Source organism: Chaetura pelagica, unplaced genomic scaffold (genome assembly GCF_000747805.2).
Source record: "Chaetura pelagica isolate M959 unplaced genomic scaffold, ChaPel_1.0 scaffold246, whole genome shotgun sequence".
Lineage (NCBI taxonomy): Eukaryota > Metazoa > Chordata > Aves > Apodiformes > Apodidae > Chaetura > Chaetura pelagica.
This window is the reverse complement of record NW_009953647.1, coordinates 2,761,754-2,768,552: the sequence shown is the minus strand read 5'-3', so window position 1 is coordinate 2,768,552 and position 6,799 is coordinate 2,761,754. Positions and strand designations below refer to the sequence as shown.

Below are 6,799 nucleotides of genomic sequence, written 5' to 3'. Positions count from 1 at the left end.
ATTTGCTGCCAGCATGTTTGCATGAAATAAGTGTATAGAGGCTGCACAAGAGTGCAACTGAAATCAATTCAGTGAGAAGTTAATCAGTACATTTTTGCAAATATGTTTTAAAATACTCATCTAGCTCTTCCTGTACATGCAGGCTTTGTAGCTTCATTTACAGAAACACAAGCAGTGCAGTGCAGGATGAACGTAAGGATTCTCTGATTATTATTTTTTTCTGTTTTCATGTGGAAGTGGAAATGTGATAATGTCAGAAGGTGTGGAGCACATAAATCTGGCAGTTGAAAATATTTGGACCAGAGAAATTTTGTATCTGGTGAGTTAACATTTTATATGCACTACATATGTGTAAAAAATGTTTATAGTAAGGTAAACCAATGAAGTGGTGTAGTTAGTGTGGAAAAGTGGTCACTACAGACAATGACCCTATCAGGAGTTGAACTTCTGGGCAGATTCTGCCATCCATCATCTTTTGATTTTTATTACGACTGACAGCTGAACTGCCATAGATGAATGTGTGCTTGAGGCTGAACTTTCAAATCCCAAAATATTCAGAAGTGGAAAACAGGAGGTCAAAGCCATTTCCCAGTTAGATACTGTATGGAACAGGATATTTCAGTGACCTGCTTAGTTGTCATTTCTAAGGCAGTACAAGTACAGTCCTGAGAACGATGACAATATTGCATTCAGCAATGGATGTGCTGTAAGGGATGCTGTTGCTGGATGTATGCTGCTTTGCAGAAGAACAACAATGCCAGAGGGAAATTGTTAAAACAGTCCTTCCTCTTTTTTTTTTTTCTCTCTCCACCTCCACGCTGATGTAAAAGGTCCTACTATAATAATGAAAACAAGTTTGTCTCAGGGATTCTCTCTAGGGGATGCATGACCGGCTAGGATGTTTTCCTCTGTCCTTGATGGCTAAATATATGGTTCATATGTTTTGAAAAACATTTCTTCCAATAGAAAAAATCGAGTGCAGGTGACAGACCATGTGACTCCAACCCTAAAACAAGGCAGCATGAAACATGTTGGTCTAATGAATTGTATTGGATTGGGAAGGTAATTTCATCTTTAGATGGTGTTACAGATAGACTTGAGATCTTAGTTTTTCTCTGTACTTTGTTGGACTATATGACCCTTGTTCCTCTTGTCTCAGAGATGCTGCAAATTTTTAATGGAATTTTTATTCTCAGAAGCTGTCTTACTTTCATTTTTTGCGTTGGGAAGCTGAGGACTGAGATAGTCCAAATTAACTCTGCTCCTAGGGTTGAATAGGATGTTTGTGAGACAAATTCCCCACCTTAGGCAAATGGTTGGTATTGGCTGGTCTCTGGTGTGTGAAATTTCTGCACTTATTCTCCTGCTTTCCAGTCCAAAATCTTTCTATTCCTGTTGTATGTCTATATCTATGGAGACATTTTACTTTTATGATATCCTTCAAATTAATTTCATGCAAAGGAATTGAGGAGAAAAAGAACCTTGTAACTTGTTAAAACACAGTCACATATCTAAACCTCATTCTCAAGTTAAAATCATCTTAACAGGGCTTTTTTCATTCTGCAATAGTTATTTGTTAGAGAAACTTTACCCATGGCACACCACAGCATTTCACTACATGTATTTTTTCAATTCTTGTTTCTGTTTAATAACTATTCATTAATTCAATTTGTTTTGGTCAACCCATGACTTGAACTTGGAAAAACTACTGGTAATTACATATATTGCCTTTATCTGTTTTGGACAAAACACTTCTTTTTGAGTCAGTATGTAAAAAAAGTTACCTCACTGATTAAAATCTGGAGAGCTGGGTTTTTTTACAGGTACATAAGATAACCTTATTTCTGTATTTGTGTCACTGCTGATTTATAAATATGAAAAATAAATGGCCTTTATGTCACCTTTTTGGGTGAATTCTATTAAAAATCTACTGTTTAAGTGTTGTCCCCTGGATTATCAGGGATCAGATCACTGTCTAAATTCACAACATAGGTAGCCCCTTTGGCAGCAGCACTGAGCTGATAACAAGAATTGCCAGAAGGCTCTGCAGTCTGGTCCCATCAAAATCAACTGCTTCTTTAGTAATTAATGGCTGAATAGATAAATTAATTTGGAAAAACAACTGGCTCATCTGGAAAAAAAAATTTCTGAAAAGTTCTGCCCCCTGTCATCTCAGTCTGTTCATTGCAGTATTTGATGATGACAGACTGAAAAAATTGTATCTGGTGATCCTGAAAAGAGAAGGGACTGAGTGGCATTTTTAGAAACATAGTGCTGCTGAGGCAGTGGGAAAAGGTTTTGAGTTATTGACCCTGCTGTGTATTTTACATAGTGGTAGGTGCTGGACTTTAAGAAAGACTTCTCCTCAGGACTGCTCTCTAGCCATTCGCCCCCCAGCCTGTATTTGTGCCTGGGGTTGTTCTGACCCAGGTGCAGGACCTTGCACTTTACACTATTGAACTGGCTTCTTGGGAGAGAGCTGCTTCCTATGAATATACAATTTTCTGGTGTGTTGTTTCACAAAACTGTGTCAGGGTTCCCCACAAGAAGAGGTGTTTCAAAAAGCAGAAGAGTTTCAAAAGCAGAAGGGGAAAGCTCTGGAAAGGACAAAGTGAAGCAAGTTTCATTTTGTCTCAGCACAAGCAATAAAAGCCTCATAACAACTGGAAATTTATTAAGAGAAACACGTTACTGAATTTTTTTGCTGAAGAGTTTTGTTGTCAGGGAAGCTTCTGAGATTCCCATACACTCTGATAGCCTTTCAGAAGTAATTCTTGCTAATAAATAGCACATGGTGATCACAGCTATTTCTGAATGTAACTGCTTATGAATAACTAAATATATATTGGGTAACTGAAAGAGAGTTAATTTACTGACTGAGCCATACCTTAGTGATTCCCATTACACTTTGAGCAGGAGGTTGGACTGGGACATCTCCTGAGGACTCTTCCAACCTGAATCATCATAAAAGCCTGTTTAAAGGTAGTCAGTGACAGAACAGTTGTAGGAGTTCCCTTGCCCCTGATATACAGTAGCTGTCAGTAAAAGCTGTATCACTCATGGTGGTGGATGTTGATGGTAAGATGATGTCATATGCTCTGGTAATACCAACAAAATGAAGTTTTCTAACATTAGGAGTCCAGTCTGCTTCTTGCTAAGATATTTTATGTAGCAGGTTCTATTTATATGTCTTTGGATGTCAGATGGAGCAGAATAGCTTTATTTGGGCAAGATTTAAAAAAAGAAAAAGAAAAAGAAAAAAGAAAGCGTGGAAGGAAATTTTCTTGAATTTAATGTTAATGTAATGAATCATGTCATCTGCAAGGACAGGAGGAAATGCAGAAGAAAAAATTTTGTCTTTTTTAAAAACAGTCTTTTGGCTTTTCACTGGTGGTTTCATTTCAAAGCTGATTAACTTTTTAGGGTTCTTAAATTATTAAATAAAAATTGTTTAAAATGTTTATATTAGATAAAATAAATTATTGGATAGAGTGAAACTTCATTGTAGGGCTGGGTTTTGGTTTTCATTTGTTTATTGAAATAGGTGGATTGTTCCACATTGATTTTTTTTGATAGATGAACAGTTTGGATAAGGAGGGTCCAGTTCACAAGTCAGAGCCTCCATAGCATTTATCACTTTTCCTTATCTTTGAACAAGCTGTCTTCCGAATGGTTGTTTTATAAGAGGGGAGCATTAGGGATTTGCTGTGTATGAGCGTTTCCATGTGTGCCAAATGTCAAAAGCAAGTGGAACAGCACAAGGGAGCCAGCAAAATGCACAGGGCCTCTTCCTCTTGTGTGTTTTACATCAGCGTGACTTAGCTGATCTAATCCTGCTTTATGTCGATGCGAGGGATGAGAATTAAGGCCAGAGACACCAAGGGCTGAGCCAGAGCAGGCAGAGGGAAGAGCTGCAGTGCCGGTGGGGAAATCACTGTAGGTGTGAGAGAAGCGGCATGAGTTTCCTCAGGACACTGCTACCTGGGCATGATCTTTGTGTGGGGAAGGGTGGCTTGGAGTTTGTGTGTGTCTGTAAAAGGCGTAACATCCTCTGAAAGGAGAAGCATGCCTCTGGTGCTGGGCATTAGCAATTAATTAATCTTCATTTCAGCACTTGCATAGAAATGTGCCTGCTTCTGGATGCTTCATGAGACAGAGACATCAACACAAGCTTTATAACGCAGGGATTGCCAAACCCCAGAGAATTCCCTTCTCTGCCATGTGTGTGGCTTTCTGGGAATTCTGCAGCTGCTTGTGTGCAGTGGAGCTTTCGCCAGCAAAGTCTCCGGGTCCCGAGTCCTGACATCACTCACAAGGTTATCACTTCATTCCCAGTAAGAACATCTGATCCATGCCATCCAGATTTACTGCCCCGAAATCAAAACCATTTGCTATAGTAATGAAGGACGATTGGCTTGATTGATCTTAATCCATGCCAGAATTAGTTTGAAAGATTTGGGGGCACAGAGGGATACTACTGAGCAGCTGAAGGAAAACCTTAAACTTGATTAAAAAGCCCATGGATATGCTGAGTTTACTTAATTGAGGATTTGCAATCATCTTATCAGAATTTTTTTCTGTAAAAGGCTGAATTCAAATAAGAATCCTAGCAGTTCAAGTAGAAAACCACTCAATCATACACAAATCTTACAATGAGATGCATTGACTTGTGGGACTACAGTTTATTTTCAACAGCAATTAAGTGGCCATAGATCTATAGATTGACTTTGTTCCAATGAAGATACCTTAAATGAATGACACATTAAGTCCCCATGATTTTTTTTCAGCTTCACAAGCAAGCACCTATTGCTGTCCCTTGCATCATCTGAAAAAAGTAGCTGCTGTGCTTGTGCTCAGTACCAGTCACCAGGTGCCAAGAGCTGTGTTGACCCAGATGTTGAACCAATAATCCATTTTCAATTCATTTAAAGGGTGCAGATTCATGTCCAGCTGAGCTAGACACTGCACAGGCCATTGGAAATGGCAAACTATTTTTAAGATTCTGTAGGCATCACCTGTTTCCTTTAGCTGCTTTATTCTCTTTATACTTTATCCTGTTTTGCTACTTCATGCTGTTGTCTATGTGGGCATGCATCTTTATTGAATGTGCCTATACACAGTTATCCTTCAGGTACTCGAATAATTTATTCCTTTCTACTTTGGTACCTGTGGCACCAAAGCAGGCAGCACTTAGTGTCTGCAATGCACCTTGGCTGATTTTCCAGTTTATCACCAGTGAGGCCTTCAATTCCTTTTCCTTCAGCACCCCTTACAACTCTTCAGTTTATTTTATGGGCCTCAAAAGTGCGTTTTCTTTGGCAGTGACATTGCATAGCCATTCTTCATGTCTCTGTGTGTGAAGGAAGTCATGCCTGAAAGGCATAATATTTGCTGTACTTTAAACCTGGTGCCTAACAAGCTTCGGGATTATCTGGTAAGAAAAGTGTTTGAATTCTCTGAAACAAAAAGCAGAAAGAAAGAGGGGTAGGAAAAAGAAAAGAAAAAAAAGAAAAAAAAAAAAGGAAAAAAAAGGACCTAGAAAGACTGCTGCAGGGTTTCTCTCTGGTTTTGCTTCCTTAATGAGGGATTCAGACTTGGAGCCTTGACTACTGGATGAAGATCTCCATGGCCTAAAGCTGTGGCTGCTTCCCCGTCAGTCTGCCAGGCCATAGCTCCAGTTCAGGCTGGCTTGTAGTTGCCACGTACCAGCACTGGTGCTGGTCACAGGTAGCTTTGCCTTTTGCATGTAATATGACAACCCAAGGTAAGTATGACTGCTTTTTTCTCCACATATTGGGAACTTCTCCTTCTGACACCATTGTCCTCTGAAGGAGACTATCCTGTCATCCCTCACCTATCTCCTCTGAAATAACTATCTATACCTATATAGTTGTAGATGATCTTGAATTTGAATCATTGGCATTGATGTTTCTGCCATCAGCCTCTTGAGTTTCTTCCTGGATATCTGCAGGAGAAGATGATCCCATTGTTCATGGGTTTGAATGAGACCCCAGCCCTGTGTGTACCTCTGTGGACATCACTGAAGAAAAATTTATGTGACTACTTCTGATGCGTGCAGAAGATCCACATTATAATACCCCCACAAACACACATATATAGGCAGCTCACCTTGAAGAAGAATGCTTGAAAATAATGTGGTTTTTATTTCTCTATTTTCTGGTGGATATTATAATCTGAATATTTTCTTTAAATGTCTCTGAAGAAATTACACTCACTACTATCTCTGTCTAGCATACAATTTTTTTATAAAATGTAGTTTGAATAATTTGTCATAGTTGAATGTGACAGTCTGTGTGAATTCCTTTCTGGAAAAGTTCAACTTTTAGTTGTTTGACAGTACTTCTTGAAATCAAAGCACAAATATAGGGACAATCAGTGTTAGCAGCTATAATGAATGATAAATTGATCATCTAGCTTGACCAGTTATAGATCAGAAAAATGCAATCTTTACTATCAAGGAAGAATTACATCTCTGGTGTGCTGTGATAAAATGAAGAAGACTGAGATGATTGAAGTCTAGGTTTTAGCTGGGCATGCAAGGAAAGTGCCTCATTAAAAAATTCTGACAGCCTCCCTCCTGACACATGAAGTCACACTGTTGTGACACTACAGAAGTTAACAAGAAAGTTTGCTCTAATTATAGTGGAACAAGAAATTGGAGATTGGAGATAGAGCTCTCTGAAGTGTTGCAACTAAATTGTAAAGCAGACTTTGGTTAAACAAGGATGTTATTCACATTAGTCCCAATCTCCCAGCCAGATCAGCATACACAGTCCCC

General features: G+C 38.9%; 1 protein-coding gene across 1 annotated transcript in view; it reads right to left on the bottom strand.

The window, feature by feature from the left end:
- Positions 1-6,799, bottom strand: part of CRB1 (crumbs family member 1, photoreceptor morphogenesis associated) — a 115,224-nt gene that overhangs the window by 756 nt on the left and 107,669 nt on the right.